This window comes from Lissotriton vulgaris, chromosome 12 (genome assembly GCF_964263255.1).
Source record: "Lissotriton vulgaris chromosome 12, aLisVul1.2, whole genome shotgun sequence".
Classification (NCBI taxonomy): Eukaryota; Metazoa; Chordata; class Amphibia; order Caudata; family Salamandridae; genus Lissotriton; species Lissotriton vulgaris.
The window spans coordinates 445,447,343-445,459,494 of NC_141700.1; the positions used below are offsets into that span (position 1 = coordinate 445,447,343).

The following is a 12,152-nucleotide window of genomic DNA, read 5'->3' on the forward strand; positions in this document are numbered from 1 at the left end:
CAATTCATCACCTATATGCAATTGATTCATCTAATCGTTCTATCAGCTTCCCCTGAAAGGAAATATAGACATACACATGATACAGAAGAAAATACATCTATTTTCAACATTAAAGGAGCATCAAGTATTGGCTTGGAGACTGATTGAAGGTATGTCCTTGGCATTTTTAACTTTATGCTTTAAAGACTAAACTAATAGGCTCAAAAAATATATAGCATACCGTTGAAGAAATAGCAGATGATGAAGTGCTATCGATTGTTAACCCGGGATAGTTGGAAAGCTTATATTCAGCTGTTTACATTCATACTATCTTTATATTTCATCAACAAGACAAAACAAAAATGACCTCAATAAATTGCAATAAATAGAAGATTTAGTTACTTGGCGTTTGAACTTAGAACCATTAATAGATATTCCAGGAGCTTTCAGAATAATAATTAATTCTACAACTATATCAAATGTATTCATCCAATCCTTCAAGCAGCGTTTGATCCAAGGTGATAAACAGTCAAGAATGAAACACAAGAAAAATTAATCTTTTTTCAAACAATTAAACTTGGCCTGTACAGGGATCGAACCTGTGACCTTGGCGTTATTAGCACCACGCTCTAAACATCTGAGCTAACAAGCCGTTTTGCCCAAATTCCTGGAAGTCCAGCATGTGAAGAACTGCTAATGATAGTTAACCCGGGAGATTTGGATAGCTGAATTTCAGAGGTTTACCATGAAATTATAAATATATAATATCAACATGAAGAAACTAATATGACTTTAAAAAAATTACAATACAAAAGAGATTTTCATACTTAGTGTTAGAACTTAAAACCATTAAACTTTTTTCCATGTGTTTTAGCAATAAATAACAATTCATCACCTATATGCAATTGATTCATCTAATCGTTCTATCAGCTTCCCCTGAAAGGAAATATAGACATACACATGATACAGAAGAAAATACATCTATTTTCAACATTAAAGGAGCATCAAGTATTGGCTTGGAGACTGATTGAAGGTATGTCCTTGGCATTTTTAACTTTATGCTCTAAAGACTAAACTAATAGGCTCAATAAATATATAGCATACCATTGAAGAAATAGCAGATGATGAAGTGCTATTGATTGTTAACCCGGGATAGTTGGAAAGCTTATATTCAGCTGTTTACATTCATACTATCTTTATATTTTATCAACAAGACAAAACAAAAATGACCTCAATAAATTGCAATAAATAAGAGTTTAAGTTACTTGGCGTTAGAACTTAGAACCATTAATAGATATTCCAGGAGCTTTCAGAATAATAATTAATTCTACAACTATATCAAATGTATTTATCCAATCCTTCAAGCAGTGTTTGATCCAAGGTGATAAACAGTCAAAAATGAGACACAAGAAAAATTAATCTTTTTTCAAACAATTAAACTTGGCATGTACAGGGATCGAACCTGTGACCTTGGCGTTATTAGCACCACGCTCTAACCATCTGAGCTAACAGGCCGTTTTGCACAATTTCCTGGAAGTCCAGCATATGAAGAAGTGCTAATGATAGTTAACCTGGGAGATTTGGAAAGTTTAATTTCAGAGGTTTACCATGAAGTTATAAATATATAATATCAACATGAAGAAACTAATATGACTTTAAAAAAATTACAATACAAAAGAGATGTTCATACTTAGTGTTAGAACTTAGAACCATTAATGTTTTTTCCATGTGTTTTAGCAATAAATAACAATTCATCACCTATATGCATTTGATTCATTTAATCATTCTATCAGCTTCCCCTCAAAGGAAATATAGAGATACACATGATACAGAAGAAAATACATCTATTTTCAACATTAAAGGAGCATCAAGTATTGGCTTGGAGACTGATTGAAAATACGTCCTTGGCATTTTTAACTTTTTGCTCTAAAGACTACACTAATAGGCTCACTAAATATATAGCATACTATTGAAGAAATAGCAGATGATGAAGTGCTACCGATTGTTAACCCGGGATAGTTGGAAAGCTTATATTCAGCTGTTTACATTCATACTATCTTTATATTTCATCAACAAGACAAAACAAAAATGACCTCAATGAATTGCAATAAATAAGAGATTTAGTTACTTGGAGTTAGAACTTAGAACCATTAATAGATATTCCAGGAGCTTTCATAATAATAATTAATTCTACAACTATATCAAATGTATTCATCCAATCCTTCAAGCAGCGTTTCATCCAAGGTGATAAACAGTCAAAAATGAGGCAAAAGAAAAATTAATCTTTTTACAAACAATTAAACTTGGCCTGTACAGGGATAGAACCTGTGACCTTGGTGTTATTAGCACCACGCTCTAACCATCTGAGCTAACAGGCCGTTTTGCACAAATTCCTGGAGGTCCAGCATATGAAGAAGTGCTAATGATAGTTAACCCGGGAGATTTGGAAAGCTTAATTTCAGAGGTTTACCATGAAGTTATAAATATATAATATCAACATGAAGAAACTAATATGACTTTAAAATAATTACAATACAAAAGAGATGTTCATACTTAGTGTTAGAACTTAGAACCATTAATGTTTTTTCCATGTGTTTTAGCAATAAATAACAATTCATCACCTATATGCAATTGATTCATTTAATCATTCTATCAGCTTCCCCTCAAAGAAAATATAAAGATACACATGATACAGAAGAAAATACATCTATTTTCAACATTAAAGGAGCATCAAGTATTGGCTAGGAGATTGATTGAAAGGTGTCCTTGGCATTTTTAACTTTATGCTTTAAAGACTAAACTAATAGGCTCACTAAATATATAGCATACTATTGAAGAAATAGCAGATGATGAAGTGCTACCGATTGTTAACCCGGGATAGTTGGAAAGCTTATATTCAGCTGTTTACATTCATACTATCTTTATATTTCATCAACAAGACAAAACAAAAATGACCTCAATATATTGCAATAAATAAGAGATTTAGTTACTTGGCGTTAAAACTTAGAACCATTAATAGATACTTCAGGAGCTTTCAGAATAATAATTATTTCTACAACTATATCAAATGTATTCATCCAATCCTCCAAGCAGCGTTTGATCCAAGGTGATAAACAGTCAAAAATGAGACACAAGAAAAATTAATCTTTTTTCAAACAATTAAACTTGGCCTGTACAGGGATCGAACCTGTGACCTTGGCGTTATTAGCACCAAGCTCTAACCATCTGAGCTAACAGGCCGTTTTGCACAATTTCCTGGAAGTCCAGCATATGAAGGAGTGCTAATGATAGTTAACCCGGGAGATTTGGAAAGCTTAATTTCAGAGGTTTACCATGAAGTTATAAATATATAATATCAACATGAAGAAACTAATATGACTTTAAAAAAATTACAATACAAAAGAGATGTTCATACTTAGTGTTAGAACTTAGAACCATTAATGTTTTTTCCATGTGTTTTAGCAATAAATAACAATTCATCACCTATATGCAATTGATTCATTTAATCATTCTATCAGCTTCCCTTCAAAGGAAATATAGAGATACACATGATACAGAAGAAAATACATCTATTTTCAACATTAAAGGAGCATCAAGTATTGGCTTGGAGACTGATTGAAAATATGTCCTTGGCATTTTTAACTTTTTGCTCTAAAGACTAAACTAATAGGCTCACTAAATATATAGCATACTATTGAAGAAATAGCAGATGATGAAGTGCTACCGATTGTTAACCCAGGATAGTTGGAAAGCTTATATTCAGCTGTTTACATTCATACTATCTTTATATTTCATCAACAAGACAAAACAAAATTTACCTCAATAAATTGCAATAAATAAGAGATTAAGTTACTTAGCGTTAGAACTTAGAACCATTAATAGATATTCCAGGAGCTTTCAGAATAATAATTAATTCTACAACTATATCAAATGTATTTATCCAATCCTTCAAGCAGTGTTTGATCCAAGGTGATAAACAGTCAAAAATGAGACACAAGAAAAATTAATCTTTTTTCAAGCAATTAAACTTGGCCTGTACAGGGATCGAACCTGTGACCTTGGCGTTATTAGCACCACGCTCTAACCATCTGAGCTAACAGGCCGTTTTGCACAATTTCCTGGAAGTCCAGCATATGAAGAAGTGCTAATGATAGTTAACCCGGGAGATTTGGAAAGCTTAATTTCAGAGGTTTACCATGAAGTTATAAATATATAATATCAACATGAAGAAACTAATATGACTTTAAAAAAATTACAATACAAAAGAGATGTTCATACTTAGTGTTAAAACTTAGAACCATTAATGTTTTTTCCATGTGTTTTAGCAATAAATAACAATTCATCACCTATATGCAATTGATTCATTTAATCATTCTATCAGCTTCCCCTCAAAGGAAATATAGAGATACACATGATACAGAAGAAAATACATCTATTTTCAACATTAAAGGAGCATCAAGTATTGGCTTGGAGACTGATTGAAGGTATGTCCTTGGCATTTTTAACTTTATGCTCTAAAGACTAAACTAATAGGCTCAATAAATATATAGCATACCGTTGAAGAAATAGCAGATGATGAAGTGCTATCGATTGTTAACCCGGGATAGTTGGAAAGCTTATATTCAGCTGTTTACATTCATACTATCTTTATATTTCATCAACAAGACAAAACAAAAATGACCTCAATAAATTGCAATAAATAGAAGATTTAGTTACTTGGCGTTTGAACTTAGAACCATTAATAGATATTCCAGGAGCTTTCAGAATAATAATTAATTCTACAACTATATCAAATGTATTCATCCAATCCTTCAAGCAGCGTTTGATCCAAGGTGAAAAACAGTCAAGAATGAAACACAAGAAAAATTAATCTTTTTTCAAACAATTAAACTCGGCCTGTACAGGGATCGAACCTGTGACCTTGGCGTTATTAGCACCACGCTCTAACCATCTGAGCTAACAGGCCGTTTTGCACAATTTCCTGGAAGTCCAGCATATGAAGAAGTGCTAATGATAGTTAACCAGGGAGATTTGGAAAGCTTAATTTCAGAGGTTTACCATGAAGTTATAAATATATAATATCAACATGAAGAAACTAATATGACTTTAAAAAAATTACAATACAAAAGAGATGTTCATACTTAGTGTTAGAACTTAGAACCATTAATGTTTTTTCCATGTGTTTTAGCAATAAATAACAATTCATCACCTATATGCAATTGATTCATTTAATCATTCTATCAGCTTCCCCTCAAAGGAAATATAGAGATACACATGATACAGAAGAAAATACATCTATTTTCAACATTAAAGGAGCATCAAGTATTGGCTTGGAGACTGATTGAAAATATGTCCTTGGCATTTTTAACTTTTTGCTCTAAAGACTACACTAATAGGCTCACTAAATATATAGCATACTATTGAAGAAATAGCAGATGATGAAGTGCTACCGATTGTTAGCCCGGGATAGTTGGAAAGCTTATATTCAGCTGTTTACATTCATACTATCTTTATATTTCATCAACAAGACAAAACAAAAATGACCTCAATGAATTGCAATAAATAAGAGATTTAGTTACTTGGCGTTAGAACTTAGAACCATTAATAGATATTCCAGGAGCTTTCAGAATAATAATTAATTCTACAACTATATCAAATGTATTCATCCAATCCTTCAAGCAGCATTTCATCCAGGGTGATAAACAGTCAAAAATGAGACAAAAGAAAAACTAATCTTTTTACAAACAATTAAACTTGGCCTGTACAGGGATAGAACCTGTGACCTTGGTGTTATTAGCACCACGCTCTAACCATCTGAGCTAACAGGCTGTTTTGCACAAATTCCTGGAGGTCCAGCATATGAAGAAGTGCTAATGATAGTTAACCCGGGAGATTTGGAAAGCTTAATTTCAGAGGTTTACCATGAAGTTATAAATATATAATATCAACATGAAGAAACTAATATGACTTTAAAATAATTACAATACAAAAGAGATGTTCATACTTAGTGTTAGAACTTAGAACCATTAATGTTTTTCCATGTGTTTTAGCAATAAATAACAATTCATCACCTATATGCAATTGATTCAACTAATCGTTCTATCAGCTTCCCCTCAAAGGAAATATAGACATACACATGATACAGAAGAAAATACATCTATTTTCAACATTAAAGGAGCATCAAGTATTGGCTAGGAGATTGATTGAAAGTATGTCCTTGCCATTTTTAACTTTATGCTCTAAAGACTAAACTAATAGGCTCAATAAATATATAGCATACCATTGAAGAAATAGCAGATGATGAAGTTCTATCGATTGTTAACCCGGGATAGTTGGAAAGATTATATTCAGCTGTTTACATTCATACTATCTTTATATTTCATCAACAAGACAAAACAAAAATGACCTCAATAAATTGCAATAAATAAGAGATTAAGTTACTTGGCGTTAGAACTTAGAACCATTAATAGATATTCCAGGAGCTTTTAGAATAATAATTAATTCTACAACTATATCAAATGTATTTATCCAATCCTTCAAGCAGCGTTTGATCCAAGGTAATAAACAGTCAAGAATGAGACGCAAGAAAAAATTAATCTTTTTTCAAACAATTAAACTTGGCCTGTACAGGGATCGAACCTGTGACCTTGTCGTTATTAGAACCACGCTCTGAACATCTGAGCTAACAGGCCATTTTGCATAAACTCCTGGAAGTCCAGCATATGAAGAAGTGCTAATGATAGTTAACCCGGGAGATTTGGAAAGCTTAATTTCAGAGGTTTACCATGAAATTATAAATATATAATATCAACATGAAGAAACTAATATGACTTTAAAAAAATTACAATACAAAAGAGATTTTCATACTCAGTGTTAGAACTTAGAACCATTAATGTTTTTTTCCATGTGTTTTAGCAATAAATAACAATTCATCACCTATATGCAATTGATTCATCTAATCATTCTATCAGCTCCCCCTCAAAGGAAATATAGACATACACATGATACAGAAGAAAATACATCTATTTTCAACATTAAAGGAGCATCAAGTATTGGCTTGGAGACTGATTGAAGGTATGTCCTTGGCATTTTTAACTTTATGCTCTAAAGACTAAACTAATAGGCTCAATAAATATATAGCATACCATTGAAGAAATAGCAGATGATGAAGTGCTATCGATTGTTAACCCGGGATAGTTGGAAAGCTTATATTCAGCTGTTTACATTCATACTATCTTTATATTTCATCAACAAGACAAAACAAAAATGACCTCAATAAATTGCAATAAATAAGAGATTAAGTTACTTGGCGTTAGAACTTAGAACCATTAATAGATATTCCAGGAGCTTTCAGAATAATAATTAATTCTACAACTATATCAAATGTATTTATCCAATCCTTCAAGCTGTGTTTGATCCAAGGTGACAAACAGTCAAAAATGAGACACAAGAAAAATTAATCTTTTTTCAAACAATTAAACTTGGCCTGTACAGGGATCGAACCTGTGACCTTGGCGTTATTAGCACCACGCTCTAACCATCTGAGCTAACAGGCCATTTTGCACAATTTCCTGGAAGTCCAGCATATGAACAAGTGCTAATGATAGTTAACCCGGGAGATTTGGAAAGCTTAATTTCAGAGGTTTACCATGAAGGTATAAATATATAATATCAACATGAAGAAACTAATATGACTTTAAAAAAATTACAATACAAAAGAGATGTTCATACTTAGTGTTAGAACTTAGAACCATTAATGTTTTTTCCATGTGTTTTAGCAATAAATACCAATTCATCACCTATATGCAATTGATTCATTTAATCATTCTATCAGCTTCCCCTCAAAGGAAATATAGAGATACACATGATACAGAAGAAAATACATCTATTTTCAACATTAAAGGAGCATCAAGTATTGGCTTGGAGACTGATTGAAGGTATGTCCTTGGCATTTTTAACTTTATGCTCTAAAGACTAAACTAATAGGCTCAATAAATATATAGCATACCATTGAAGAAATAGCAGATGATGAAGTGCTATCGATTGTTAACCCGGGATAGTTGGAAAGCTTATATTCAGCTGTTTACATTCATACTATCTTTATATTTCATCAACAAGACAAAACAAAGATGACCTCAATAAATTGCAATAAATAAGAGTTTAAGTTACTTGGCGTTAGAACTTAAAACCATTAATAGATATTCCAGGAGCTTTCAGAATAATAATTAATTCTACAACTATATCAAATGTATTTATCCAATCCTTCAAACAGTGTTTGATCCAAGGTGATAAACAGTCAAAAATGAGACACAAGAAAAATTAATCTTTTTTCAAACAATTAAACTTGGCCTGTACAGGGATCGAACCTGTGACCTTGGCGTTATTAGCACCACGCTCTAACCATCTGAGCTAACAGGCCATTTTGCACAATTTCCTGGAAGTCCAGCATATGAAGAAGTGCTAATGATAGTTAACCTGGGAGATTTGGAAAGCTTAATTTCAGAGGTTTACCATGAAGTTATAAATATATAATATCAACATGAAGAAACTAATATGACTTTAAAAAAATTACAATACAAAAGAGATGTTCATACTTAGTGTTAGAACTTAGAACCATTAATGTTTTTTCCATGTGTTTTAGCAATAAATAACAATTCATCACCTATATGCAATTGATTCATTTAATCATTCTATCAGCTTCCCCTCAAAGGAAATATAGAGATACACATGATACAGAAGAAAATACATCTATTTTCAACATTAAAGGAGCATCAAGTATTGGCTTGGAGACTGATTGAAAATATGTCCTTGGCATTTTTAACTTTTTGCTCTAAAGACTACACTAATAGGCTCACTAAATATATAGCATACTATTGAAGAAATAGCAGATGATGAAGTGCTACCGATTGTTAACCCGGGATAGTTGGAAAGCTTATATTCAGCTGTTTACATTCATACTATCTTTATATTTCATCAACAAGACAAAACAAAAATGACCTCAATGAATTGCAATAAATAAAAGATTTAGTTACTTGGCGTTAGAACTTAGAACCATTAATAGATATTCCAGGAGCTTTCAGAATAATAATTAATTCTACAACTATATCAAATGTATTCATCCAATCCTTCAAGCAGCGTTTCATCCAAGGTGATAAACAGTCAAAAATGAGACAAAAGAAAAATTAATCTTTTTACAAACAAATAAACTTGGCCTGTACAGGGATAGAACCTGTGACCTTGGTGTTATTATCACCACGCTCTAACCATCTGAGCTAACAGGCCATTTTGCCCAAATACCTGGAGGTCCAGCATATGAAGAAGTGCTAATGATAGTTAACCCGGGAGATTTGGAAAGCTTAATTTCAGAGGTTTACCATGAAGTTATAAATATATAATATCAACATGAAGAAACTAATATGACTTTAAAATAATTACAATACAAAAGAGATGTTCATACTTAGTGTTAGAACTTAGAACCATTAATGTTTTTTCCATGTGTTTTAGCAATAAATAACAATTCATCACCTATATGCAATTGATTCATTTAATCATTCTATCAGCTTCCCCTCAAAGGAAATATAGAGATACACATGATACAGAAGAAAATACATCTATTTTCAACATTAAAGGAGCATCAAGTATTGGCTTGGAGACTGATTGAAAGTATGTCCTTGGCATTTTTAACTTTATGCTCTAAAGACTAAACTAATAGGCTCAATAAATATATAGCATACTATTGAAGAAATAGCAGATGATGAAGTGCTACCGATTGTTAACCCGGAATAGTTGGAAAGCTTATATTCAGCTGTTTACATTCATACTATCTTTATATTTAATCAACAAGACAAAACAAAAATGACCTCAATAAATTGCAATAAATAAGAGATTAAGTTACTTGGCGTTAGAACTTAGAACCATTAATAGATATTCCAGAAGCTTTCAGAATAATAATTAATTCTACAACTATATCAAATGTATTTATCCAATCCTTCAAGCAGTGTTTGATCCAAGGTGATAAACAGTCAAAAGTGAGACACAAGAAAAATTAATCTTTTTTCAAACAATTAAACTTGGCCTGTACAGGGATCGAACCTGTGACCTTGGCGTTATTAGCACCACGCTCTAACCATCTGAGCTAACAGGCCATTTTGCACAATTTCCTGGAAGTCCAGCATATGAAGAAGTGCTAATGATAGTTAACCCGGGAGATTTGGAAAGCTTAATTTCAGAGGTTTACCATGAAGTTATAAATATATAATATCAACATGAAGAAACTAATATGACTTTAAAAAAATTACAAAACAAAAGAGATGTTCATACTTAGTGTTAGAACTTAGAACCATTAATGTTTTTTCCATGTGTTTTAGCAATAAATAACAATTCATCACCTATATGCAATTGATTCATTTAATCATTCTATCAGCTTCCCCTCAAAGGAAATATAGAGATACACATGATACAGAAGAAAATACATCTATTTTCAACATTAAAGGAGCATCAAGTATTGGCTTGGAGACTGATTGAAAATATGTCCTTGCTATTTTTAACTTTTTGCTCTAAAGACTAAACTAATAGACTCACTAAATATATAGCATACTATTGAAGAAATAGCAGATGATGAAGTGCTACTGATTGTTAACCCGGGATAGTTGGAAAGCTTATATTCAGCTGTTTACATTCATACTATCTTTATATTTCATCAACAAGACAAAACAAAAATGACCTCAATGAATTGCAATAAAGAAGAGATTTAGTTACTTGGAGTTAGAACTTAGAACCATTAATAGATATTCCAGGAGCTTTCAGAATAATAATTAATTCTACAACTATATCAAATGTATTCATCCAATCCTTCAAGCAGTGTTTGATCCAAGGTGATAAACAGTCAAAAATGAGACACAAGAAAAATTAATCTTTTTTCAAACAATTAAACTTGGCCTGTACAGGGATCGAACCTGTGACCTTGGCATTATTAGCACCACGCTCTAACCATCTGAGCTAACAGGCCGTTTTGCACAATTTCCTGGAAGTCCAGCATATGAAGAAGTGCTAATGATAGTTAACCCGGGAGATTTGGAAAGCTTAATTTCAGAGGTTTACCATGAAGTTATAAATATATAATATCAACATGAAGAAACTAATATGACTTTAAAAAAATTACAATACAAAAGAGATGTTCATACTTAGTGTTAGAACTTAGAACCATTAATGTTTTTCCATGTGTTTTAGCAATAAATAACAATTCATCACCTATATGCAATTGATTCATTTATCATTCTATCAGCTTCCCCTCAAAGGAAATATAGAGATACACATGATACAGAAGAAAATACATCTATTTTCAACATTAAAGGAGCATCAAGTATTGGCTTGGAGACTGATTGAAAATATGTCCTTGGCATTTTTAACTTTTTGCTCTAAAGACTACACTAATAGGCTCACTAAATATATAGCATACTATTGAAGAAATAGAAGATGATGAAGTGCTACCGATTGTTAGCCCGGGATAGTTGGAAAGCTTATATTCAGCTGTTTACATTCATACTATCTTTATATTTCATCAACAAGACAAAACAAAAATGACCTCAATGAATTGCAATAAATAAGAGATTTAGTTACTTGTCGTTAGAACTTAGAACCATTAATAGATATTCCAGGAGCTTTCAGAATAATAATTAATTCTACAACTATATCAAATGTATTCATCCAATCCTTCAAGCAGCATTTCATCCAGGGTGATAAACAGTCAAAAATGAGACAAAAGAAAAATTAATCTTTTTACAAACAATTAAACTTGGCCTGTACAGGGATAGAACCTGTGACCTTGGTGTTATTAGCACCACGCTCTAACCATCTGAGCTAACAGGCTGTTTTGCACAAATTCCTGGAGGTCCAGCATATGAAGAAGTGCTAATGATAGTTAACCCGGGAGATTTGGAAAGCTTAATTTCAGAGGTTTACCATGAAGTTATAAATATATAATATCAACATGAAGAAACTAATATGACTTTAAAATAATTACAATACAAAAGAGATGTTCATACTTAGTGTTAGAACTTAGAACCATTAATGTTTTTTCCATGTGTTTTAGCAATAAATAACAATTCATCACCTATATGCAATTGATTCATTTAATCATTCTATCAGCTTCCCCTCAAAGAAAATATAGAGAT

General features: G+C 31.9%; 5 non-coding genes across 5 annotated transcripts; all 5 read right to left on the reverse strand.

Annotated features, from left to right (window-relative positions):
* Positions 1-4,008: 4,008 nt before the first annotated feature.
* Positions 4,009-4,082, reverse strand: TRNAI-AAU (transfer RNA isoleucine (anticodon AAU)). Its single transcript has one exon. It is a non-coding gene; the product is annotated as a tRNA-Ile (tRNA).
* Positions 4,083-4,871: 789 nt separating this feature from the next.
* Positions 4,872-4,945, reverse strand: TRNAI-AAU (transfer RNA isoleucine (anticodon AAU)). The gene has a single exon. It is a non-coding gene; the product is annotated as a tRNA-Ile (tRNA).
* Positions 4,946-7,461: 2,516 nt separating this feature from the next.
* TRNAI-AAU (transfer RNA isoleucine (anticodon AAU)) lies at positions 7,462-7,535 on the reverse strand. Its single transcript has one exon. It is a non-coding gene; the product is annotated as a tRNA-Ile (tRNA).
* A 789-nt stretch (positions 7,536-8,324) lies between these two features.
* On the reverse strand, positions 8,325-8,398 carry TRNAI-AAU (transfer RNA isoleucine (anticodon AAU)). Its single transcript has one exon. It is a non-coding gene; the product is annotated as a tRNA-Ile (tRNA).
* Positions 8,399-10,050: 1,652 nt separating this feature from the next.
* Positions 10,051-10,124, reverse strand: TRNAI-AAU (transfer RNA isoleucine (anticodon AAU)). The gene has a single exon. It is a non-coding gene; the product is annotated as a tRNA-Ile (tRNA).
* Positions 10,125-12,152: the final 2,028 nt, after the last annotated feature.